This window comes from Xyrauchen texanus, chromosome 1 (genome assembly GCF_025860055.1).
Source record: "Xyrauchen texanus isolate HMW12.3.18 chromosome 1, RBS_HiC_50CHRs, whole genome shotgun sequence".
NCBI lineage: Eukaryota > Metazoa > Chordata > Actinopteri > Cypriniformes > Catostomidae > Xyrauchen > Xyrauchen texanus.
In genome coordinates, this window is record NC_068276.1 from 65,732,673 (window position 1) to 65,760,558 (window position 27,886).

General features: G+C 44.2%; 1 protein-coding gene across 1 annotated transcript in view; it reads left to right on the forward strand.

Moving 5' to 3' along the window:
- Positions 1 to 27,886, forward strand: part of LOC127646031 (basement membrane-specific heparan sulfate proteoglycan core protein-like) — a 409,929-nt gene that overhangs the window by 202,254 nt on the left and 179,789 nt on the right. The window lies entirely within an intron of this gene.

Here is a 27,886-nt window from a genome sequence, read left to right on the forward strand (position 1 = left end):
CGCAGCATCTAATTCCACTTTTTTCAGGGAACAAGGGTTACACATGTAACCCAAGACGTTCCCTTACAAAAAGCTTCACTATTATGCTGCGCTGCAAAGCGCTATGGGGAACGCAGTACGCCGCCGCACTGGGGGCTGTCCAGACCCCTACGGGGTTGTGCAGTGTACTCAAAAAAACGCGAGAGGTCTCAGACATGAACTTGAGATGTCGACTCAAGGGCATAAGAGCCCGGAGTAGCATAAACATCTAAACCATTACATTTTGATGAATGTGTGCGAAGAGAACCCTATCACAACACAAACTTGTCATAAAAACTGATGAATGTGAGTGGAGAGGACCAGCCTGCCGCATCACAAACTTGTTCAGGCATGAGCTGAGATGTCGAATCAAGGGCATAAGAGCCAGGAGTGCAGAACATCAAAACTATAAAAGACCAATGAATGTGTGCGGAGAGGACAACCTGCCGCATCACAAACTTGCTGCAGAGGGAGACCTCTAGCCAAGGTTTTAGAGGAGGAGAGCCCTCTGGTAGAGTGCGCCTAAACCTACTGGCGAAGCTTGACTGCGCGACTCGTAGGCCCGGGCAATAATGAGGATGCCTCAGAGGGCACCCCGCCCACCAAGCCATGGCAAACCGCAGTGGCCACATAGAACCTGGCAGTTGTGAGGCAAGTACCCGCTGACAGTTCTTTCTACAGAAAATCCAGAACTGAAGCAAACTGGCAGTTAGCTGGTTCTGTAATATGAACTTTAGTAGAAGGAAACGCATGCAGGCGCATTTGTGCTATGTATGCGTTACCACGATCAGCCCCCCCTGTTGGGAACTGGGCGACTCGGGGTGAAGTAGAGGAGACATTGCGCTACCAACAGAGGCGAAGAGGTTCTCTTCTGCCCTGTAAAATCTACCCAGATCAGTTCCAGGTGGAGGGAGCCCTAGCACTTGAAATGAACCTCAAGAGAAAACCCTGTGAACCTCATTTGGTACCCTTAGGGGCCAGACATTAAAGGTTTCACAATTCGGGCCAGGGATGAGAAGGTCCTCCCTGTTCGGAATTGCCCAAGGCGAGCCGTCGAGGAGAGGTATTAACTCTGAGAAACATATCCTGTTCGGCCAGCGCAGCGCCATTAATAGGAGGCAAGACCCTTGCTGGTGAACATTGCTAAGACTCCCGGGAGCAGAGAAACCGGGGAAAGAAACGCATACAGACACATTCTGGGTCATGTATGTGTCTTAACGTCCAGACCCAAGGGGGCTGGGTGATTTCAGGGAGATGAAGAGGTCATCTTCTGCCCTATGATCTCACTAAAACTTGAAGTGGAAAAAGCCCGGCATTTAAAAACGTCTCGATAACCTCAGGAGAAAGCCCTGTGTCCCTCAGTTGGTACCCTTAGGAGCCAAACATGAAAGATTCCACAATTCGGGGCAGGGATGAAATATTGCCCTGTGCCTGAGATAGAAGATCCTTCCTGTTCGGAATCGCCCAATGCGAGCCGTCGAGGGAAGAAATTAGCTCCGAGAACCAAGCCCTGTTCGGCCAGCGTGGTGCTATCAGTAAGAGGCAAAAACCCTTGCTGGCGAACTCTGGGCAACTACTACCTTAGGGAGGAGTACTTAACTCCCCCGTTGGTATTTTTTGTCTGGACAGCAAATCTGCTCCCGTATACGGGCATCCAGGGATATAACTGACCTGAGTGACAGGAGCTTGCCCTGGGCCCTAAGGAGAATCCGACACGTCAGAAATACAGCTGACAAGAACGTGAGTCTCCTTGATGATTTATGTAAGAGGCTACTGCTGTATTGTCCACCCGCACCAAGACATGGCAGCCTCAGGAGGAGGTATTTCAGGGCCAGAAATACAGCCGTCAACCCGAGACAGTGACTGGGACAACCGAGCTGATGACCCTCCTATCCCCTTAAGCTGGACGACCACTTAAGGCCGCTACCCTGCCCGTCAGGGAGGCGTCTGTCTTTAGCAGCCTGCGACAACAAGACGCACCTAGAGTGGGATCCAAGGCAGAAAACCGGGGTCTGAACCACATAGAAAGGGAACGAAGCCTGAGGCGCGTAACCCTTATTAGCCTAGGGGTTTTGGCCCTTGGAAGAAATCCCCTGGCTTTGGGCCACAACAAAAACGGTCTCATGAGCAGAAGGTCCAGAGGGATCACCGAGGACGCGGTCACCCAAAGACCTGGAAATCGTTGATACTGATAACAGTGCAACCTTGACCTAGCCTGACTTTGCTCAGGGTGATCTGAATGGACTCAATCCTAGCGGGAGACAGTTGTGCCCGCATTGTGATTGAACTCCATATGATGCCCCGATAGACAGTGTTCTGAGTGGGAGAGAGGACGCTTTTCTTGGCGTTGAGCCTCAACCCCAGCGAAACAGATGAGCTAAGACGATGTCCCTGTGCTGAACTGCCATTTCCTGGAACTGCGCTAGGATCAGCCAGTCGTCTACATAATTCAGAATGCAGATGCCCCGGAGTCGCAAGGAGCCAGCGCTACATCATGCATTGTGAATGTGCGGGTAAAAAGGGCTAGGCCGAGTGAAAGAACCTGACACTGGAAGACTTCGCCCCCGGAAGCGAACCTCAGGAACTTTCCATGTTGTGGCAGAACTTCTAAATGAAGTATAGCCAAACGAGTTGTAGGGCTTGAGACACGACCGTCTTGATAGGCATCATCTAGGACTTGAACACCCACGGGCAGTTCAAGCTTTAAGATCTATGCCAGACGCCACCCCTCACCCTCCATGGGAAACGGGAAGTATTTAGTGTAATAACCTAACTCTCTCTCTGGAAGGGGAACACATACCATGGCCCCTTTAAACAGGAGATTTGAGGGGGGGTTTTTTACATAAAAAAGAAATCCGGTTTACGGTAGTGAGAACACGCCGTTGAAACACAGAAAAGCGGCGAGTGAATTAAATCCTGACGCCCTTATAAGACCCACAGAAAAGAATATATCTGGCAGAAGTTTCCACGCTGCCAGGATTTCTGAGATGGGTATTACATTTTAAGACTGCCTGTTGTGGGGTTGTCGAGTGTTTCGCGTCCTGAATAAAATGCAGGAACAGCGAAAACACCCAATTTTGACGGAAGCCTCTGCAACCCGAAACACCAAGAGGTGGCTGGAATGGAGTGGCTTTGAAGGGGTACCGGGAGGGGTGAAGTGAAGCACGCTCTGTGAATGTTTCTCCAGCCTGTGTACTCTGTGGATGTTTTTCATGTTTTCGTTTTGTTTTCCCATCGTGGACGTTTCATTTGTTCCAGCCTTGTTTGTCTTTATCATTTTCAATAAAAAACACATTTAGATCCTCACCCCACGTCTGCCTTCACCTGCCATCGTAACAGAGGAGAAAAATTCACGGAGGGCAAAGGTAACATTAAATGAACAAACAAATCCAAACATCTACATTCAACGACCGACAGGGACTGAACAAACAGCGGGGCTTAAGTACACAGGGAGAGTGATGATCAAACGAGACACAGGTGAGAACAATGAATGACAGGCAATGATGAGGGCAGGGAATTATGGGAAGTGTAGTTTACAACAGGTGACAAGTGAAACACGGGGCAGACAACAGGGGATCGTGACACTTACACTCTGACCCCTAATTGTCTCTGCCTTTTCTTTTAACTCTTTCCCCGCCAGCGTTTTTAAAAAAAAGTTGCCAGCCACCGCCAGGGTTTTTGACGATTTTCGCTAAACTTTAATGGCCCGCAGAATATTTTCTTCCATGAATATATGAAGATGCTATATATCAAAATAAAGATCTGAGCCTCTGCTTTTAGGCAAAAAAAAAAGATTTTATTTTATCTACATTTGTTCTTTTTTTATTGCCACTTGAACAGAGGTAGGTTTTGTCAAAAACAACATTTCGGACAAAAAGCTGAGAAAAAGGCATTTTTATCAAACAAGTGCTTTAGTATTAGTATGGTGTTCCACTTCACGTTTGAGACGATCGCAGTCTGTTTCTTTGATCAAATAGTTGCGTACTCTTTCAAAACATGCGCGCGGATCTTCCTTACCGTATACCACCTAAAACACGGATACCTGGAAAATTCCGTGTTTGGCGGGGAAGCGTTTTTTTCATAAAACCCGGAAAATTCCATGTTTGGCGGGGAAAGAGTTAAACAGTAATTTTAGGAAATTCTAATTTTTTGTGACATTTCTATTCAAAGTCTTAATGTAAAGTTAATTTTCTTCTTCTGCTTCTTGCAATAAGCAGAGTTGTGTTATCAGTCTGTCCAACAGACAATTTTTTATTCTGAGCACAAGTACGTCAAACAATCCAGAAGCATCTGGTGTTGTCTTGAGGATTCTTCCCAAAATCCAAGAATTTCTTGGGGCAGAATTATCCACAATGAGAACAATGTCTCCCGATACCATGTTTCTTTTACATTTCTGCCACTTCTGTTGTTCCAGCAGTAGCGGCAGATATTCTGAAGAGGTCTGCTATGTGTTTAATTTGCCTTCATCGTCTACGTGAATAACAGTCCTCCTTCACAAAAACTCCTAGTGGCATGACTGGTTGTTTTTTCATCAGCAGAAGATGATTCAGAGTCAGAGGTTCCAAGTCATTTGGGTCATCTGATGCTTTAGTAATCGGTCATTTATAATGGCTTCAACTTCATACAAAACTGTGTGAAGCCCCTCATCATCTAATATCTGTTGACTCAATACAGAAATCAAAATCTTTCTAACTATGTGGATTTATCTTTCCCACAATCGTCCTTGATGCGGTGCTGCTGGAGTATTGTCCTTTTTGGACAAGAACTTCAGCTATTTTGGACTAATTTAATTCGTGAATAGCTTCTTGAAGCTCTCTTTCAGCACCAATGAAGTTTGTACCATTGTCCGATCTAATTGTAGACACCTCCCTCTTCTGCAGATGAAACGTCATATAGAATTTATGCATGATGAGGTATCGAGACTGTTGGTCACCTCAATATGAACTGCTCTTATAGTCAGACATGTAAACATCACTTCATACCTCTTCACAGTGCTACGTCCTCGTTTTATTAAGAAGGGACTAAAATAATCCACAGCTGTATGTTTAAATGGAGGATTATCTGGCAACAGATGATCTCTTGGTAGATCTGCCATTTTCTGTTCGTTGACTTTGGAATTTAATATTCTACACACTGTACATTAAGAAATCAGCTTCTGTATGGCTGTACGGGCAGCTGCAACCCAAAATCGTTTAGTAGTTCTGCAAGGATTTGATTTCTGCTACTATGGCCTGTGTAACCTCCACTTCACTTGTCTGATCTGGTCACAAAGGCCATTTACTCTCATGTTTACTCTCAAAGGAATTCTGGTCCTTTGATCCAATTTTCCTCTTTCATGAAGTTTTCCACTTTGATGCCTCTGGGTCAGGTCTGATGGGTTTAGTGAGGTGCTGACATATCTCCACTGTGAGGGCTCAGAAGCTTCTCTGGTGAAGGAAACCCTACTGGCTACAAATGTTTTAAACCATGATGCTTCATTCTCAATGTATTGCAGTACTGTGAGATTATCAGTACAGAACACAGAGTCTTCAAGCTGTACACTGAATTGTGTCAACATATTTATAATGTAGCCTACAGTCTATTTTATAAACAGCTACTGTCATCATCCATCAAATTTATCTAACAGCTATTGATGAATCTGGCTAGCTAGCTAATGCCGACATAGGCTATCGTATATATGCAGTCAATATATCATGTAAAGAAAAGTGATTACTACAAACAACAGTCTCACATAGACTGATATTCACACTTTGTTTTAGCCTGTTATATTAACCCTTATCCTGTTCCAGCACTGGAGTATACAGTCTTAAAGTATGTAGTAAAACAATCATAACTGTGTAATGTTAATCATGTTAACTCATCTGTCAGCATGATGTCGGTGAATCACGTTCAGTCTCTTTGTACGTTACGTCATTGTTTTGGTCGATGCTCCTGTCTCTCTGGAGTGTGTGTGATCACAATCAACAGGCAGCTGCTGCAGTTCACTTAATGGCCACAGGTGTCACTAATATCACAGGTGTCTGAACAGGACATACTGCACCTTTAAACTTTGTGAATATGCTGCATGTTATTGCACCCCTGATAATTTTTGATTATCTGCCTTTTACTGCTGTCGGTGGTGCCTTTTTCTCATGATATCAAATAAGTTACATTTATAATTCTAAGTAGGAAAACAATTTCACTCTACAGAGAAAAGAACATAATAGTACACAAATAATAAAAAATAACCATTATTCTTACACATTTTACATGAACCGTATATAAATGTAAATACATTTTAGAGATCGGTTGCATGCGTTTTTCATAAATTCACAGTATGCCCACCTCTTTAGACACTTCGACATCACTGCTTCCAGAGTAAATTCACACTAAAATAACATATCTAAAGGTGACATTTCTTATTTCTTAAAATTCAGCATCAACATATGTTTTAATCTAATGAGTAAATAAAAACTGCAATGTAAACACCTTTTATGACTTTATATAAAGACCAACATAGACTCAAAACAAAGAGACAATACACAAACAATGTTACAAAAACACCCTGCACACAAAGATGTATATGGTTCTGTATATGAGTTGAAGTTCCAGCAATATATAATTCAGTCTTTATAACGTTCACTGTTGTAGAAAGTTGAGGTGAACGTATGAAAGTCAGATGCAAGTTTTAACTGTCTTTAAGGAGTCAAATGATGTGGAGGTTTGATGGTAAATTAAATCCAATGAGGTCTGACCGCAGTCAAACATATAGCTCTCTCAATGTTGGCTCAAATATTGATTGAGCAGATATCAAAAAGTCTTTCTACAAAACACAAAACGCCTCCTGTTAATTATCTGCATTAAAGCCACTATATTCAATAAACACAAAAATAATCTTTCACCAGTAAATCAAACTTCAACATATACATATATATTTTACTTACAGTTGAGCATGAAACAGAAAGTTTCCCAACCAGGACTTTGTTTGACCAAGGAGATCAGCCATGATAATTTCTTCTACTGCTCACATGTCTCTTTATCTAAGCACATAGGTCTCATTAATACCCCTAGTGGTGAGGAGTGTAATGGCAGTTTAAAAAAAATCTAAGTAACTGACAGGTGTCTGTTACAAAACAGAAGTCTAATTATTTTCTGTTTAGGCAAAAAAAAAAATATATAATAATAATGACTTGAATTATGACAAAAAAAATGTATTTTAAATTACCAATTTAATCCCAAGTAATTGCATAAAAATCTATTTAATTATCAGTAGTGGTATCGGTATTGACGATATTGGACTTTAAATTATTGGTATTGGATCAAAACGAAAATAAGTGGTATTGCCCATTCTTATTTCTCATTCAAACATATAATCACAGAATACGCAGTCGCAAACAGTCATGAGATACTTGAGAGCCAATGAGAATTCAACTTCACTACCCTAAAACCACTGGTCCTAATTCTTGAGGCAGCACATTTTTTAATTTTGAAATCGAAACCAACATGGGTTGATGGTTACAGCAGGTTGATGGTTACAGCAGGTTGACGGTTACGGTGGGTTGACGGTTACAGCGGGTTGATGGTTACAGCAGGTTGATAGTTACGGGGGGTTGACGATTACAGCAGGCTGACGGTTAAAGCAGGTTGATTGTTACAGCAGGTTGATGGTTACAGTGGGTTGACGGTTACAGCAGGTTGATGGTTACGGTGGGTTGGCGGTTACAACAGGGTTGACGGTTACAGCGGGTTGACGGTTACATCAGGTTGATGTTACGGTGGGTTGACGGTTACAGCTGGTTGATGGTTACAGCGGGTTGACGGTTAAAGCAGGTTGATGTTATGGTGGGTTGAAGGTTACGGTGGGTTGACAGTTACAGCGGGTTGATGGTTACAGCAGGTTTACGGTTACGGTGGGTTGACGATTACAGCAGGTTGACGGTTACAGCGGGTTGACGATTACAGCAGGTTGATGTTACGGTGGGTTGGCGGTTACAGAGGGTTGACGGTTACAGCAGGTTGATGTTATGGTGGATTGACGGTTATGGTGGGTTGATGGTTACAGCGGGTTGATGGTTACAGCAAGTTGATGGTTACGGTGGGTTGACGTTACAGCAGGTTGATAGTTACAGCAGGTTGATGGTTACAGCAGGTTGATGGTTACGGTTGGTTGACGATTACAGCAGGTTGATGGTTAAGGTGGGTTGACGTTACAGCGGGTTACTGGTTACAGCAAGTTGATGGTTACGGTGGGTTGACGTTACAGCAGGTTGATAGTTACAGCAGGTTGATGGTTAAGAGTTGACGATTACAGCAGGTTGATGGTTAAGGTGGGTTGACGGTTACAGCAGGGTTGACAGTTACAGCGGGTTGACGGTTACAGCAGGTTGATGTTACGGCGGGTTGACGGTTACAGCAGGTTGATGGTTACAGCGGGTTGACGGTTAAAGCAGGTTGATGGTTACAGCGGGTTGACGGTTAAAGCAGGTTGATGTTATGGTGGGTTGAAGGTTACGGTGGGTTGACGGTTACAGCGGGTTGATGGTTACAGCAGGTTTACGGTTACGGTGGGTTGACGATTACAGCAGGTTGACGGTTACAGCGGGTTGACGATTACAGCAGGTTGATGTTACGTGGGTTGGCGGTTACAGAGGGTTGACGGTTACAGCAGGTTGATGTTATGGTGGGTTGACGGTTATGGTGGGTTGATGGTTACAGCGGGTTGATGGTTACAGCAAGTTGATGGTTACGGTGGGTTGACGTTACAGCGGGTTGATAGTTACAGCAGGTTGATAGTTACGGGGGGTTGACGATTACAGCAGGCTGACGGTTAAAGCAGGTTGATTGTTACAGCAGGTTGATGGTTACAGTGGGTTGACGGTTACAGCAGGTTGATGGTTACAGCAGGTTGATGGTTACGGTGGGTTGGCGGTTACAACAGGGTTGACGGTTACAGCGGGTTGACGGTTACATCAGGTTGATGTTACGGTGGGTTGACGGTTACAGCTGGTTGATGGTTACAGCGGGTTGACGGTTAAAGCAGGTTGATGTTATGGTGGGTTGAAGGTTACGGTGGGTTGACAGTTACAGCAGGTTGATGGTTACAGCAGGTTTACGGTTACGGTGGGTTGACGATTAAAGCAGGTTGACGGTTACAGCGGGTTGACGATTACAGCAGGTTGATGTTACGGTGGGTTGGCGGTTACAGAGGGTTGACGGTTACAGCAGGTTGATGTTATGGTGGGTTGACGGTTATGGTGGGTTGATGGTTACAGCGGGTTGATGGTTACAGCAAGTTGATGGTTACGGTGGGTTGACGTTACAGCAGGTTGATAGTTACAGCAGGTCGATGGTTACAGCAGGTTGATGGTTACGGTTGGTTGACGATTACAGCAGGTTGATGGTTAAGGTGGGTTGACGGTTACAGCGGGTTACTGGTTACAGCAAGTTGATGGTTACGGTGGGTTGACGTTACAGCAGGTTGATAGTTACAGCGGGTTGATGGTTACAGCAATTTGATAGTTACGGGGGGTTGACGATTACAGCAGGCTGACGGTTAAAGCAGGTTGATTGTTACAGCAGGTTGATGGTTACAGTGGGTTGATGGTTACAGCAGGTTGATGGTTACAGCGGGTTGACGGTTAAAGCAGGTTGATGGTTACAGCGGGTTGACGGTTAAAGCAGGTTGATGTTATGGTGGGTTGAAGGTTACAGTGGGTTGACGGTTACAGCGGGTTGATTTTACAGCAGGTTTACGGTTACGGTGGGTTGACGATTACAGCAGGTTGACGGTTACAGCGGGTTGACGATTACAGCAGGTTGATGTTACGGTGGGTTGGCGGTTACAGAGGGTTGACGGTTACAGCAGGTTGATGTTATGGTGGGTTGACGGTTATGGTGGGTTGATGGTTACAGCGGGTTGATGGTTACAGCAAGTTGATGGTTACGGTGGGTTGACGTTACAGCGGGTTGATAGTTACAGCAGGTTGATGGTTACAGCAGGTTGATGGTTACGGTGGGTTGACGATTACAGCAGGTTGATGGTTAAGGTGGGTTGACGGTTACAGCGGGTTACTGGTTACAGCAAGTTGATGGTTACGGTGGGTTGACGTTACAGCAGGTTGATAGTTACAGCAGGTTGATGGTTAAGAGTTGACGATTACAGCAGGTTGATGGTTAAGGTGGGTTGACGGTTACAGCAGGGTTGACAGTTACAGCGGGTTGACGGTTACAGCAGGTTGATGTTACGGTGGGTTGACGGTTACAGCAGGTTGATGGTTACAGCGGGTTGACGGTTAAAGCAGGTTGATGGTTACAGCGGGTTGACGGTTAAAGCAGGTTGATGTTATGGTGGGTTGAAGGTTACGGTGGGTTGACGGTTACAGCGGGTTGATGGTTACAGCAGGTTTACGGTTACGGTGGGTTGACGATTACAGCAGGTTGACGGTTACAGCGGGTTGACGATTACAGCAGGTTGATGTTACGTGGGTTGGCGGTTACAGAGGGTTGACGGTTACAGCAGGTTGATGTTATGGTGGGTTGACGGTTATGGTGGGTTGATGGTTACAGCGGGTTGATGGTTACAGCAGGTTGATGGTTACGGTGGGTTGACGATTACAGCAGGTTGATGGTTAAGGTGGGTTGATGGTTACAGCGGGTTACTGGTTACAGCAAGTTGATGGTTACGGAGGGTTGACGTTACAGCAGGTTGATAGTTACAGCAGGTTGATGGTTAAGGGATGACGGTTACAGCGGGTTACTGGTTACAAGGGTTGATAGTTACAGCAGGTTGACGGTAACGGTGGGTTGATGATTACAGAAGGTTGACGGTTACGGTGGGTTGACTGTTACAGCGGGCGTGACGGCTGATGGAGATGGAGGTTGTTGAATAAAAGGATTGAATTTGGGTCTCTTCTTCACAGAAAGCAATCTGAAGATTTGGATTATAGCTAACAAATGTATCGTTTCATTTTATTGTTGTTTTATGATGCTTTTTGTGTTTGTTTGTTTTTTGGCATATTCTGAAAATTCTCAGCTTTTTCAGGGAACAAGGATTACACTACGTAACCCAAGACGTTCCCTTTACAAAAAGCTTCACTAGGATGCTGCGCTGAGAAAAGCGCTTTGGGAATGAGAATACCCACGCCGCCGCACTGAGGCTGTCCGGACCCCTACGGTTGTGAAAGGGCACCCCGTCCATCAAGCCGTGGCAAGCCGAAATGGCGGCCACATAGCCTGACTTTGCTCAGGGTGTTCTGAATGGAAATGATTCGTGTGGGAGTCAATTGTGCCTGCATCGTGATCGAATTCCATATAGCCCCCATATAAGTGATTACCCGGGTGGGAGAGAGAACGCTGTCTGACGTTAAGTCTCAGACCCGGAGATACCAGATGAGCTAAGACGATATCCCTGTGCTGAACTGCCAGTTCTTGGAACTGTGCTAGGATCAGCCAGTCATCTATGTAATTCAGAATGCGGATGCCCCGGAGTCACAAAGGAGCCAGTGCTGCATCCCTGCATTTCATGAATGTGCGGGTTAATAGGGCTAGGCCGAATGGAAGAACCCGATACTGGAAGGCTTTGCCACCGAAAGCGAACCACAGGAACTTGCTGTGCTGTGGCATAATTTCTATATGAAGATATGCATCTATGAGATCGATGGTGACCAGTCAAACGTGATGTTGGGCTTGTGACACGATCGTCTTGATAGTTAGCATCTTGGACTTGAACACCCTGACTGGGCAGTTCAAGCCTTGAAGATCTAAGGTCGGATGCAACCCCCCTCACTTTTTGGGAACCAGGAAGTATTCGCTGTAATAACCTGACTCTTTTTCTGGAAGGGTGACATGTTCTATGGCCCCTTAGACCGAGAGATTTTGCAGTTCTTTTCACAGTAGAAATGCCTGCTCCGGTTTACGGTAGTGGGGACCACGCCATTGAAACATGGAGGGAGGTGAGCAAATTTAATTTTGTAGCCCTTCTCTACTGTTCTTAGAACCCACATAAAAATATCTGGCAGAAGTTTCTACGCTGCCAGGTACTCTGAGATGGGTATTCATTTAAGACTTCCTGTTGAGGGGGTGTTGAGTGTTCCGGATCCTGAATTAAGTCAGGAAGCAACGGTACACCCAACTCTTTGTTAGAAGCCTCTATCACCCGAAGCACCAAAGGTGGCAGGAGTGAAGAGGTTTCGTGAGGGTATCAGGAGAGCCGAAGTGGATGGTACACGTGCCTGTCCCTAGGGGAACTACCCCCACAAGGCTGGGTACAAGACCATCAGGGCTTCTTTCTTTTAGAAATCAGGACCTGAGGTCCTGCTTGGGCAGCTGTTGAGGGCGACGAGATTGTCCCCAGTCACCACGAGGGGGAGCACGACTCACCACGCTTTGTTTTTGAGCCTCCCTTCTAACAGGACCGAGGCGGGTCTGGGTGGCCAACGGACCCGCCCCCTGAGGGCGGCGAGGGAGGAACTGCCCGAAGGCCTTTTTTTCGCCTCTTGGAACCTGGAGATAACCGTGCTCATGGCGTCTCCAAATAGGCCAGTAGGCGAAACCGGGGCATCAAGGAGGAAAACTTTATCCTTGTCCCTGTTGCCTGAATGGTTGGGCCAAATGTGCCTCTCCGCGCTGACCAAGGCAGACATAGATCGGCCAATAGCATGGGCTGTTTGCTTGGTCGCACGGAGAGAAAGATCTGTGGCTCGACGAAGCTCAGAAAAAACTTGCTCATCGAGCGCAGCACCCACACTCAGGTCGTCCAGAAGGTCAGCCTGGTAAGCCTGTAATACAGCCATTGTGTGGTGAGCAGCACCAGCCTGACCTGCTGCTTGATAAGCCCTCCTCACTAAAGTGGAGGTCATCCTGCAAGGCTTTGTGGGGAGAGAGAGCTTTTTAAATGACGATGCCCGCAAGCATCTCTTCGACCGGCGGCATCATTGAAGGTCATCCAAGAAAGGAAGGGACTAATATAGCGTTCCCTTCCTTTTTTTTTTAGCTTTAGTCTGGCCACAGCCTGAGTAACCACCTCTAGAATTTCTCAGCCGCTTTATTATTATGCGTGGAATGTACAGAGGTTCAGCGCCCCACTTGTGAAACGAAGAGGAGCCGAGGCGCGCTTCAGGCTTACGAGAAGGATCAGCTGGATCGGGGGATAGAGCGAGCGATAGGGACGGACCCGTCTCTCGCTCCTCAGCCAGATATATGCGAGAGCCCCTTCGATGATAGAGTGGGCGCTGACTCCCGGAAGTAAGCGAGGCGAGCGCGAAGCATTTCGCCCGAAAGCAGATCGCACCTGCCCCGCTCCAACGCGAGAGCAGCATGCTCTTCCCCCAAACAAACAAAGCAAAACGGATGCGTGTCCCTCTCAGCAATAGAGCGTAAACAAGGGAACATGCATCATTTGCTCTGATTCTCAGTCATTCTCTCTCTATTTATATATATATATATATATATTTATAGAAAGCAGAGAAAGGAGAAAAGGTTCACTGCGCACTGCCTAACCAAATTCTAACTCTTAGCAGAGGAAAGAAATTTTGTGACAGGCTTGTGAGACACACAGAGAATGGGCTCTGAAAAAAATGTATCTGACGACACGCTGGTGACGCGTCTATATATAGCCTGGCCACAGGTGCATCCAATGATCTCACCAGCCGAAGCTATAAATTCCGGTCAATGTTCATTGACCTGTTACACACATATTCACAGCTGGTCACAATGTAGGATTGTTCCCAAAGCGCTTTTCTCAGCGCAACATCCTAGTGAAGCTTTTTGTAAAGGGAACATCTTTGTGTCCCATGGCAAACAAAAATAAAATTATAATGTCAACTGCATTAAACAATTGTGATGGCCTTTAACTAATCTCATTGATTATACATTTAATGAATTTAACTGATTAATTCAATAAATTATTCAATATTAATCAATTTAAACAGTACACATAAACATTTGTACGTTTCTATAAGTGTTAATATGTAAAATTATGATGTTTACATGCTGTGAATATTGTACGTTTCGGTGTCTATGCAAATGTAAGAGAATGTACGTTTGCTAGAACCAAACTTTACGTAAGAATACATACAAGATCTCATGAGATTACTTTGTAAATACAGCTGCACTGGAAGATAGAGATGAGGAACACACTACACACATCAGTAATGAACTTACACTCACAGTACCAGGTGTGTGCGCATCTCTGTAGACTTTTACAAAGTTTATTCAGTTTGTACTGAGTGATTATCAGGAGCTCTGAGTAAATATCTCCTTCTCTGTACAGATTTGCCCACAGCTAAACTCACTGTACATCCAGAAACATCTGTTTTCACTGGACAGACAGTGATCATGAAGTGTGACATTGAGTCTGATTACAGTAACTGGAGATATGAGTGGTATAAAGACAGAACTGTCGTGTCTGAGTCTGAGCGTCACTGTAAACACAAACACTCTCACTATCAGAGGAGCTACTGAGTCTGATCAACATCAGTTCTGCTGTCGAGGAAAGAGAGATGGAAGACCATAACATCACAGGAGATTTACTGTTTTATTCTCACTGTTAAAGGTGAATAATTAGCCTACTGTGTGGCGACTACATTTTCATGTTTGTTAATATTTTTTATCACTTTGTAGCATTATATTATGTTGAGTTACATATATGGTCATATTTAATTCTCCAAGACTTGCACAACAGCTTATAAGTTTTACACATCTGTTTCATTGTATCTGGACCTCAAACTTGCCAAGAAGCACATTCCAGATGGAGTATTGTTCATGTTTAAACAATGGAGAGGGAGTTTTTTTCTACTTCTATGAATGCAATTAAATATGCACTGTACAGAAAGAAAATCTTAAGAGAAGGCCCCAGCACAACTTCTGAGAAGATTAGCAAAGCATTTCTATAATGTCTTTAAATAAAAATGTAGTTTTCTCTCCTATGACTTATAACTAATTAATGAATGTGTTATTTCTTGGCAAGTAACTGGTGTTTGGCTTACTTCAGGGAAACAGGAAAAACAACATACATAATTTTATAGTCTTCACTATGTTACAGACTCATAGAAGAACAGATGAAGTGTGCTTAATAATGACTCAAGTGTCAGTGTATTAATGATAGCAGCATCCTGAAAGAATGATCAATGTGGTACCGAAGTGTTAATACTTTTGACATCCTACTGACGTACAGCTGCGCTGGGTTATTTTTTTTATTATTGTGAACTATCTCAAATAATTATTGCTGAGTAAATAAAAATGTCTAGGTTACTGTTGTAACCTCCGTTCTGTGATGGATGGAACGAGACGTTGTGTCGAGTGAAGCGACACTAGGGGACTTTCTTAAAGGCCTTGGTTACATCTGAACTTGAGATAAGGCCAATGAGAATTTGGCAGACAGAATTTGCATGTCCCTCCCCCAGACATACGGGTATAAAGGGAGGGAATCATGCATCTGTCCATTCAGGTTTTGCACTGAGGAGACGAGAATAAGGTTCGGCCATAGCATTGGCTCGGTTCAGCGTCAAGGCCAGGGGGACACAACATCTCGTACTTCCTTCAGGGAATGGAGGTTACAAATGTAACCTAGACGTTCCCTATCTGTCACTCACTTCAACGTTGTGTCGAGTGAGCAACATTAGGGGTCCTTATCCAATAACGCCATGATGCTGAACCGTGTTACGTGAGATGCTGATGCAGGTGTGAGCAGGCAGTTGCGTGCTAGAGAATAAGGCTGCATCAGACTTCACACTCCCTTCCCCAATGCCCCAAAGAAATTTCGTCATAAAATATTTTAGGTTGCTGGCACTCATTGAGGGGGGAACAAGCAACGTGCCAAGCATGGGAGCAAGCTGCACCAGCCTTTTCTCTTTTTCTATGTTTCTCGCATAGAGTGTAAAAGCAGCTGGGGCCATCTTAACGCTATAATATGCAATTGGGGAGGGTGTTCTTTCCCAGCTCCTATTCTTTCAGGGGGAAAAACCCCGCAGAGACCACATCCTGCCCAGGCTGGGGGGAGGTAAATGTGGCACATACGTCGCATGGGATAGGCCAAAGCGATGCCGTCAACGACCCAGTAGGAAAGCCTCTGTTTGGAGAGAGCGTTCCCTTTCCGCTGTCAACCAAAGCAGACACAGAGCTGCTCGGAAAATCTAAAGATCTGCGTGTGGTCCACATAGGTACGCAAAGCACGCACCAGACACAGCAACAAAAAGGCTGGGTCTGCCTCCTCCCAGGGCAGCTTCGCTGGCAGGTTCACTACCTGGTCCCTGAAGGGGGTTGTAGGAACCTTGGGCCTTTGGACAACATGGTGTCTGCCAGACCGTAATCCTGGCAAGTATCACTGACAGAGAACGCTTGCAGGTCCCCAACCCTCTTGAGTGGAGAGATCTCATGATGGGAACAGGCATGGCCTGGAAGGGTTCATCCTCCAGGTGCCTCTAAGGAACCTGATGATCAGATCATGCTTCCTTAGGGACTTACCGTTTACTGCGTCGTGGTGAGCCGATATGGTTGCTACATAAACCTTCAAGGTGGAGGGGGACAGCCTCCACTCCAGCCTCTCCAGCAGGAATGAGAGCACTGACCCGACTGCACATATATGCGGGTCTTCGGATCGGGAAGAACACTAATTTGCGAACAAACAGCACTTCAGGGTGTAAAGTTGCCTGGTTGATCGTGTGTATGTCAGCAGGTACTAGGCCAATTAGATCTTCCGCATCCCGTCCAGGGGCCAGATGTGGAGGTTTCAGAAATCTGGTGCAGATACCAGAGGGTGCCCCGTCCCTGAGAAAGAAGGTCCTTCCTCAGGGGGATCTGCTATGGAGGTGCTGTCGCGAGGAGCGTAAGATCCGCAAACCAAGTCTAGGTGGGCCAATAGGGGGCCACTAGAGTGACTTGTTCCTCGTCCTCCCTGACCTTGCACAGCACCTGTGCAAGTAGGCTCACTGGGGGAAGTGCGTACTTGCATAGCCCCCGGGGCAGCTGTGTGCCAGTGCGTCTATCCCGAGGAGATCCTCCACTAGGGAGTACCAGAGCAGGCAGTGGGAGGTCTCCTGGGAAGCAAACAGGTCTACCTGTTCTTTGCCGAACCACTCCCAAACCAGCTGGACAGCCTGGGGGTGAGCCATCACTCTCCGCTGAGCATGCCCTGTCATGACAGTGCATCCGCTGCCATGTTGAGGTTGCCCGGGATATGAGTGGCGCACAATGACCTGAGTCACTGCTGGCTCCAAAGAAAGAGATGGTGGGCGAGTGACATGTGACGAGACCGCACAGTGCCTTGGCATTTTATTTACCCTATCTTGGTGGTGCTGTCTGAGCGAATCAATATGTGCTTGCACTGAAGTAGCGGAAGAAACCTCCGGAGGGCAACAATTTAAAGCAACTCAGCAGCTGATGTGCCAACCCAGCCGGGGGCCCCGTCCAGGAGCCGGCAGCTGCGTGCCCATTGCACACGGCACCCCAACCCTGTTTGGAGGCATCTGTGGTGACCAGAACGCGTCGGGACATCTGCTGTAGGGGCCCTCCTGTCCACAGAAAACAGAGGTCTGTCTAAATGTTGGATGCCACGGCGCCATGCCCATCTCAGGACTCGAGTCTGAAGCCAGTACTGAAGCGATCTCATATGCATCAACCTGAGCTGCACGGCCACCGCTGAGGAAGTCATATGCCCCGGAGTATCCGGAAAAACCGCTGGAACCGCTGTGCCTTGTCTGAGCAAACTTAGGCAGTTCAGCACCTGCTGCATGTGCTCGTTTGTGAGGTGCGCTGTCGTTGAGACTGAGTCTAACGCCATGCCAAGAAAAGAGATGCTCTGAATTGGGGAGAGCTTGCTCTTTTCCCAGTCGACCTGAAGCCCTAGACGGCTGAGATGCCTGAGCACCTAGTCCCTGTGTGCGCACAGAGACTCTCGAGAGTGAGCTAGAATCAGCCAGTCATCGAGGAAGTCGAGTATGCGGATGCCCACTTCACTTAGCGGGGGAAGGGTGGCCTCTGCGACCTCCGTGAAGACACGAGGGGACAGGGATGAGCCGAAGGGGAGGACCTGGTAATAGTACGTTGGGCCGTCGGACGTGAGCCATAAGAAGGGTCTGTGCCAGGGTAAAGTGAGTCGTAAAAGTATGTATCCTTCAGGTCTGCCGCTGCGAACCAATCTCGATGCTGGACATACGTTAGAATAGGTTTCCGCCTGAGCACCTTTGAACGGGTGTCTGTGTGAGGCCCTTTTCAGAACTTGCAGGTCCAAGATTGGCCGCCACACACCGCCTGTCTTGGGTACGATGAAGTGAGGGCCATAGAACCCTGGCTTCATCTAGGCTGGAAAGATGGTTCTATCACACCCCTGTGGGGCGAGTGCCTGGCAAACTAAATCGCATCGCCGAGTTGGGTGGTCCCAGCCTGCCAGTGCAACGGGTTGGAAGCGAAAGTGCCTCCAAGCTCCGAGCGGGGGCAGTAAGGGGACGATCACGTATGATGTACCCGGTGGGGCTTCGAAGCAGGGGGAGCAGGTAATATGTCGGGGAGCAATGTTACGTCCCAAAACAATTGTGCTGAGAAAAAAACTCAAAGCACTTTCCTTGCTCTGCATACCTGGCTGGGGGCAGGAAAGTGACTGAGGAGGAGGTCCTATGGAACTTACTCTGATTGTGTTTAAATCACTTTGTCATTTTGTTAATAAATTTATTTCATAATACTTTAATTTTAGTGATCTAATAAAAGAGTTGACAAAGATTTCTGCATCTTTGGTTGATTATTAAGTTCTGATTGCTACCTCAAGCAAATTCACATCAATTTATATTTACTTCCCTATTCTTAGAAATATGTGGTTTCAACCAGTGTGTGAGGAACAACACACAATATTTATTAATATTTATTGTTTTGTGCATCTTTGGTTTCATGAAGCTCCAAATTCCAGTAGAAATGAACACGTTATAAATCTTACTGTGAATCACTGACAGTCTGAATTTGCACTGCAGAGTCACTTGTGTGTCTAATTCAGTCGACCTGATTAACGTGTGTGTTTAGGTTCAAGAACACAGCTTCAAAAGCTTGAATGCACTAAAAGAGTAGTGAAACGTTTTAAAATTGATCTCTCTCTCTCTCCCTCAAAATATATACATTTGAGGGATCGTTTTTCAATATGTATAATTAGGGGGTATCTGCCTATTTCGGCCCGGCATGCATTAGTAGGTGTTCTTCTCTGAACTCTTTGAATGTTTCTACAGAATTCTGAATGCAGGGATTCTATGGGGTGTTTGTCCCATCTCGAGTAATCTGCCAGACAGAGTGGACCCCAAACCTCACTTCCATACAGAGTAATAGGCATAATAATTCTATCAAAGATTTTACACCAAATTGTTACAGGAATGTCTATTTGGGAAAATTTGCCCTTAAAAGCAAAGACTGCTCTTCTAGCTTTCTCTTTTTGTGCATTCACAGCCAGAACAACCCCACCACCCCCTCCCCCCTCGAGACACTGATGTTTAGACCGAGGTAGTTGTAATGTAGGGTGTGTTCTATTGCAGTGTTTCCCGGAGTGAATGTGTATCTGTTTTTTTTTTTTGGAAGATCTTTTTTTAATTTATTTTTTTATTGAGTGTCAGCATGTGAATGTGGTCGGTGGTGTGGTGGTTTGGCAGGAATCCAATACAGGAAGGCCTCTATCCGAGCGCTCAGGATACAACAGAAATTCTTCCCCAAATGAATGCCAAATGCACACAATTACTGCTCTCTCTCTCTCTCTCTCTCTCTCTCTCTCTCTCTCTCTCTCTCTCTCTCTCTCTCTCTCTCTCTCTCTGCGCATGCATGTGCGTCTGTAGGGCGTGTGTGGTGAGTACGAATGAGTTTAGCCCGCTGTGGCAAGAAATATTGTCTTTTCTTTTCCTGACTTTCTCTTTTGTGTTTGAGCTTTATTACCAGGTTTATACCGACTAGTGAAAACAAAGTTAATTGAGTATTGGGCATCTGAGTTTAAAGTGTGTCCGCGGTGAGCGTGTGTTTGTTTTGGTCATCGGAGATAGATGTTTTTGGATATTAAGTGTGTTTAGCAGATTTAAAAATGAATAATGCAGCAGTGCTTCGTGGTTTATTCACTCCTGTGCTTCCTCTTTTCACTCCCGGGAAGAAAGTTATTTAGTCTAATGTTCCGCCTTTTATTAAAGACATTAGCCAAATAATTGTCACGATTCAGGTGTGGATCAGAATGTTTTCAAAGCCCAACTAAAGAGAGAAAAGAAGGACGAGAGGCAGGGTCAAAGCAAGCCAGAGAAACAGAGAACAGAAAGTGATTTTTCTGACTCTGGTGTTTGTGATTGTTCCCAGAGTCAATGGAAATGTCATGATTATGATGCTGATGAAATTAAGAAGTTCTTAAAACTGACAAAAAAATCAGAAGGTGGAGCAGATTGATGATTTCTTCCAGATCTGAAACTCTTACTAAGAGTTTAATGAGTGTGGGATGTTTTACAGACAAAGTATATTGGATGAAAACATTTATTACAAAACTCAAATTAACTAAATAATAATGTCAGGAAATTGGCCTAAACTTTTTAACTTTGTTTATTTGTATTTATTTCTTTGCATATGAGAGATATCAGTATTGCATCTTTAAATGTAAACGGAGCCAGAGATTGTGAAAAGAGGGCAGAAATATATGAAGTAATGATGCAGAAACAACTTGATGTTATTTTTACTAGAAACACACAGTGATGATAAAAATGCTGCAGATTGGGCAAAAGAATGGAGTGGTCTGGTTTTTAGGTAATAAAACCTCCCGTAGTGGATGAGTTGCCAAGTTATTTACTGGAAGTGGTGAGGAACAGTCTCGTGACAGCTGACCGCCATACTTGCCCAGGCTGCCGCGAATGTCGAGCTTGAGTGGAACCCTCCACCTGCCCCGATCCTTCAGCTAGTCCGCTCTCACTACCCTCGATGCCAGAATGGCCAAGGGTTTACCCCAGATGGATAAGGCGATCGCGGTACACCTGACCGAGACCGAGCGGCTCTGCTAGAACTGTCCTCCCTCATTTCCAAGTGTCTTAGCAGCAGCTATCTGAGTTATTATGCCTCTTTTAGGAGGGTTTCAGCCCCTAAAATTCTGTGCCTTTGCAATCAGCATGTAACTGTTATAAACATCTGCAGCTGCCACACTGCTCTTGTTTGAATCGTGAGGCACTTTGCTTGATTTTCCCACATGTAAAGACTGACTGTAGTGTGAGCCAATAGCATTGGAGTGTGGGCTGTGAAGGAGCATATCATTAGTTTGAGCCACTGAACTAATACGCCCCATTTCCTCATTCAATTCATGAATGAGCGAGGATCAGTGTCTTATTATGACAGATTGACAGAGGAGACTAAAAGTGTCTATAGACATAACAATGACGTCAGGACGTAATTAAAACCTGTCATTTATTTTTTAGCTATGTTGTCTTTTATTTTGTATATTCTTTGATCGTCATGCACAGCAGTTCACAACATTATATGGTTTGTTGTCATTTGTTGCAGGGAAAACACTTATAATATTTAAACACTGATAAAGTCTCTTAGTACACACGCTGGTTTGAATAAAGTATAATTAGACTAGTTTCCGCCTCTGTGATTTATCATTGCTTTAATGACTCTTTTAATGATTTGCTGCCACATAAGTGTGATTTACAAAATGATTATCTGAATGAATCAGTAAACAAATCTGAACGAATCAAATATATTATATATATAATATACACTTCCTGTCAAAAGTTTTTGAAATTGATGACTGGGACCAAATAATAATAAAAGCAGCCAATAAGTGCCCAGCATGGATGGGAACTCCTTCAGTGCTGTAAAAAGTATCCCAGGGTGAAACATCAAGAAGTTGCTTGAGAAAATGTCAAGAGTTCATGTCTCAAATTCTAGGCAAAGGGGGACTATTTTGAAGATGCTAAAATATAACACAGTTTTGATTTATTTTGGATTTTGTTTAGTCACAACTAACAATTATTTTGATGATTAATCTAACAGTTATTAAAACGATTATTAGAACGATTATTCAACGATTATTGCAATAATTAATCATTAGCTCTTAACCGATTATCCAGCTTGTACCCTGACATAAAGTTTATATAATAAAGCTTACAATAAAGCTATAACTAATGAAATATAACTGCATTTAAGATGCAACGCTGGGGTGTTTCCTTTAAAGAGCTTCGACTCCACTTCGTATTTACTTATTTGGTATTATTGTCTGATTCCCTTGTAAATTTGAGATCTACATGAACTGAAGTTGTTTGGGAAGTTTAGCGTGCATCTGGACTGTGATCTGTGTAATTCTTCCTCTCCTCAGTCTTGTGTGAGCTGCAGTGCTGCTCTCGCACTTCATCATTAGAGTTTAATGTGATCTCATGTTACGTTAAATGACATCAAATGACTATCCGACAACAAATTTTTTTTATTTTTATTGTCGACGTTGTAGATAACATCGACTAATCATTTCAGCCCTAGTCACAACATAATTCCCATAGTCCCTTTTATGTTATTCCATAGTTTTGATGACTTTACTATTATTCTAAAATGTGAAAAAAATAAAATAATAAAGAACGAGTAAGTGTTGCAAAAATTTTGACCGGTAGTGTATTATTCAAATAATTGAAGTAAATGACTTGTGATATGTCTGGAGGAATTTAAATGGGAATTTGAGGCAATATACATGGGCACATGCTCATGATAATTAATTTTCTTTAGCTTCATAGTTTCAGGCACCATCTTAGTATTTGTAAGAATTGTTTAATATCTCCAGTTGGTTTTTCAGACATATGAAGATTGTTTTAAATTCTCCGCCAGTTGGCGGCGCTCAGCAGGCACATGTGTGCCGCGATCGCCTTATCCACCTGGGGTAAACCGTTGGCCGTTCTGGCATCGAGGGTAGTGAGAGCAGACTAGCTGAAGGATCGGGCCGGGTGGAGGGTTCCACTCTAGCCCGACAGTCGCGGCAGGTATGGCGGTCAGCTATGCATCAGCCTCAGACTAGGCCAGCACACTCAAAGACACCAGCCCGGTCGAGTCCTCATCGTCTGACATCATGTCAGACGATGAGGTGCTCTCAGCGATTGACATTTTATATAATCTGCTAGCTCGGAAGAGACATTAGGCCGGCACTGAGGTGAGCTGCCTGTCTCATCCCAGAACTGGATGGGAGCAAACAAGCATACCAGGGAATAAGCAGTCTGTGGGGGATTGCCCGGCGGAACCGAACTCATAGAAGACCCTGAATCACCTTCAGCACCAACCGGGTGGCCTCATACCCATAGGTAGAAGGACCAGTTGAGGGGACAGCTGAAGTGGCTTTCCCCGAGCAATTGTTAGATATGGCAAAGGCATCTTTAAAAAGAAACGTCTTTAAAAAGTCATTCACGTGTATGTATTTGCTCTAATAGAGGACTCTTTAGAGTTGAAATATACTTTTTTAGGGCTGTCGAAGAGCCCATAGGCGTTGCTCTGCACTAAGCATGCAGATGGAGAGAAAGCCGCTGGAATGCGCCGTATATCCAACAGCAAATGCTTCTTTAGATGTGAACTGGAACAGCAGTGAATTCAGCTCGCTGATACACAACCGCTCGGCTCAGAAGAAAAAATCTGAATGAATCCAGCATTCCAGCTCCCTTTTATACCCTTATTTCCAGGGAGTGGCATGTAAATTCCACTCGCCAATTTTCATTGGCCTTTTCTCAAAGATTTGAAGGTGATTTTGGGCTCTCAAGAATAACCCCTAGTGTCAATACATCGACACAACCTTGAGTTAGTGACAGAAGGGGAACTGAGGGTTTGAACTCAGGAGCTTAGTTTAGCAGTTTGAATCAGATTTACTTTATCAGTGAATCATCTGTCAGTGAGCTCACAACTGGTAGTGCGGACATTTCAAAATAAGAGTCCAAAGCGTATTTCGAGCTTCTTTGTAATTAAAAGTCCCGTATTGTGTACCGCATTTTGCAATCTTGTAGTCTCTGTGTCTGGGCCACAACTATTATACAAGGTGCACACATTCATTGAAGCTCAAGACAACAAACTACTATATGCAAAAATGTTTGTTTCTGAACAGCAATCTAAATCAAGCAATTCTGTGAATTGGAAACTAAAAACAGTCATTTGGCTCCTTAATGTTTCAGTTTAGAAGCCAATGGTTCCTTATTAATTGTTTTAGTCTGGAGCTCTGCTGTTGATGAAATAGACAAACACTTGTTTTTTTTTGGATCCCAAAATAATTACTGCCCGTTTTATATTGCAATCTTTTCAAAATATGGGACCTTTTTAAAGTGAAAAGAACTGAGTGCACAGATCCTCTTTTCTGGATGTTGGAAGAACCCCTGATTCATGGTGTATGTTTGGACATTTTACATGTTGGTCATTTATTAGATCTAAGATTTCAGCACTGGGGCGTTTAATTAAACTGACTGGTTCAAGCTTTAGAAAAGTGGAGAATGTGGCTGCTGACTTAGGAGTTAAATGAATTTAAATTGTTACAAAAGCACTACAGAAAATGCAATCTGCTTTTACAATAAAAGAAACTAATGGGCTTGAAGATTTTTCAAGATGAGTATTCTGGTGTATTTTTTAAGTCAGATGATGTAACAGATATGGATTTGTATGAGAGTTGTGGTGAAAAGATTGTGTAAAAGTATTGAACAAAAAAGGGTTACATGAAGGAGTTGATATGCACTGCCGTATGTTTCTTGAAATTGGTGAAGATGTGGCGAGCACTTTATAAGCCTCCATTAGCTACAAGAGCTGGAGATTTACAATGGAGCACTTTACAAGGTATTGTTGCTGTTAATGCTTTTATTTCTATTTTAAATCCAAATGTTGGTCAAGAGTGTCATTTTTGTCTCCAAAGAGATGCTCTTTTCATGCTCTTTGCCTTGTCTAAAATGTAGGCCTTTATTTGATGTGTTGCAAGATATTTTTAATTGTTTTGATGAAGAATTCTCTGTACAAACTTTTATTTTGGGTTTTAAATATACATGAAGATGACAGTATGAGTGTCAGTTGTTTAATTGTATTATGGGCAATGCCAAAATAGCATTAGGAAGTAGGAAGGAAAAAAATAATGGTGACTCCGTTTGTGGTTAGAACTGTTGCCTCACAGCAAGAAAGTCCTGCGTTCAAATCCTTGCTCAACCAGGGCCTTTCTGAGTGAGTTGGCATGTTCTCGTGGGTTTTCTCTAGTCTTTCATAGGTTTTTAAACCTTTTAATTTTGTAACGGTTTTATGTATCTAATTATATGTAATAAAGTTTAGGTGAAAAAAATTATCTTTCTTTCTCAAAGAAAACAAATGGGATAATAATGGGCTCATTAAAGTAAATATGCTCTCTTATTTTTAAAGGGGAAAAAACTTCCTGTCGCTTTTGTTGTTGACGTCAACAACAAAAGCGACAGGGAGTTTTCTCTCCCCCTTTTAAAAATTGAAGAGCATATTTACTTTAATGAGCCCATTATTATCCCATTTGTTTTCTAATTTCAAAACATCATTCAAACAGAACATATTACACAGGAGTTACCATGGTTAGGTCAGTGTAGCTAGTCTTATATAATAGTAATAATAATAACAAATTATATTATTTATGAAAAAATAAAATACTAGCTGAAACACATCTTGAAACTTTAACTACAACTGCCACTCCATCCATCCATCCATCCATCTTCAACCGCTTATACGAAGTTGTCACTGGGGCTCCTCCCCCCCCAGTGAGGTGACGTCCACGTCCCTAGAGCTAGCCTTTGCTGCCCGGGTCTGGTCCGTCGAGGCCCACGGCCTTCACTGCCACCCATATGGCAGCGCACCTGACTCCTGCGGTTTCTCCAATGGGTGGTGGGCCCAAGGGATGTAGAGGGGGATATCACGTCGCTTCTTCAGGCTGTGCCCGGCCGGGCTCCGTGACAAGCCCGGCCACTAGGCGCTCGCCGACGAGCCCTCCATCTGGGCCTGGCTCCAGACGGGGGCCCCGGGCTTCCTCCGGGCAGGGTAACTCCTCCTCTTGACGTTTTTTTCATGGAGTCTTTGTGAACCATTCTTAGTCTGGCCTAGTCCCTCACCTGAGACCACTTTGCCTTTGGAGACCCTAGCAGGAGCCCTCAGGATCATAAGGGCACACAAACCTCTCCTCCACAATAAGGTGTTGGTTCCCTGAGAGGTACAACTGCCACTGTTGATATAAAATTAGGTCTAATATATTCTGCCTTTAGATTATTTCATATGAAACTATAACATTTTGTCAAATAAATCAGTTACTTTTACTGATGTAAAATCGTGAAACAATTTTGTAAAGGTAACGATGTGTAATGAAAAATTAGCGCATAGCACCGTGTTGCTCTTTTCCTTCTCAGTGCTGTTTGGCATGTCAGAGCTGCCTACTGTTTGGTGGGTTTGGCTTGACTTCCTCTGTAACGCTTTTAACTAGAAAACTCTCACTAGATCAGTTTTGAGGTCTGCGCTCCACAATATCGAGGGAGGACATAATGTTATACGTGCGCGCCATAGAGCAGAGCAGATAATTAGTGTTGCTGGTTCCATTACACTCGTGCGAAAGTGCAGATGTGAAGCCTTTAGCTGATTGCGAGATTGTCATTAAATCTGCCTCGGCAGTCCTAAATAGACTATCACTTGGGCGGGATTGTTATTTCCCTGCTGAATCTCTGTTGAGATTCTCTGTCTGGTTGTTTTTTTTCTTCTCAATACCGTAGATAAGCAAATGTACATGGTATGATAACAAATATTACATTGCGAGCTGTTGGCATCAAGCCTGGTGAAATGTAGCCACACTTTTGATCTTTTCCACGTCTTTTTCATCTATGGGGATTGAGACGCATACACACTATAGCCTCATGTGTGAGCCTCGTCTCTGGGCGTAACCACCATAAACTAGTGTTTTTCCTTGATGCCTAAACACAGCCAGTCACCGGCACTTTTAAATTTGGGCACATCTAGCTTGCTACGAGATTAACCCCTTAGGTATCGAAATTTGGTACCAAACGACAAGACATTTTTCGATAGTCGATTGTTTAGAGGCAATGCGGTCAGTGCCTAAAATGCATCGAACTCGATACCTAGCCCCACCGTGAAACCAGTATACCGGTGGGTCGGCCGCGAAACTGACTGAATGGGCCACGATAAGCTAAAATGAGCTGCTGCATCATGCAAAACAGACCCCAAAATGGCGCCGTAATATGCAGAAAGTGGACAGTGAAAAATCCCTCCCCTTTTGGGCCAGTTGATTTGTAAAATCCTGGGCCGATTTCTCTTCCCAGTCAAGCCCTGGCTGCAAACCTTATTATATCACAATTGTCGCATCTGCTGGTGGATGATAAATGGACACAAAAACATACATATATAATAATAGTTGATATTTGAGCATATGATATTCAAATTCCATTGGGCCTGTAGTTTGAGAAACATACTGTATATAAAAATAGTCATTTTTGTAGCATTTTGAATTGCATTACAATAATATATTTTCTGTTGTTTTTTTTTTTATACATATTCCAAATATCAGATGTTTGTATGATGTAATGATGCAATTCAGAAAGGAGTCACTGTATCTTCTCAATCTTTACATGTTTACAAGATAAAGTTTTCCACAAACAGTAGGCACCGGCACTGTTCACCTCGACTTACAGTATCTCTCATAAATGCAATAACCTGCAGATCATTCAGGAGCGGGAATTAATAAACGAGAGCACAAGTTTTCAGAGTGAACGTAAAAGCATTTGCTTCTTTTTTTCCCATGCCACTAATTTTTCCCCACCACCTTGTCCTTTTAGAGGCTCTGTACTTTTGGGGGCTCAGTAGAAGACAGACTTGTGAGGTGAACTAAACATATTTGTTTCCTGTACAGATCCTATGCAGCTGTCCTGTGTCAAATGAATGAAACATGAGAGCA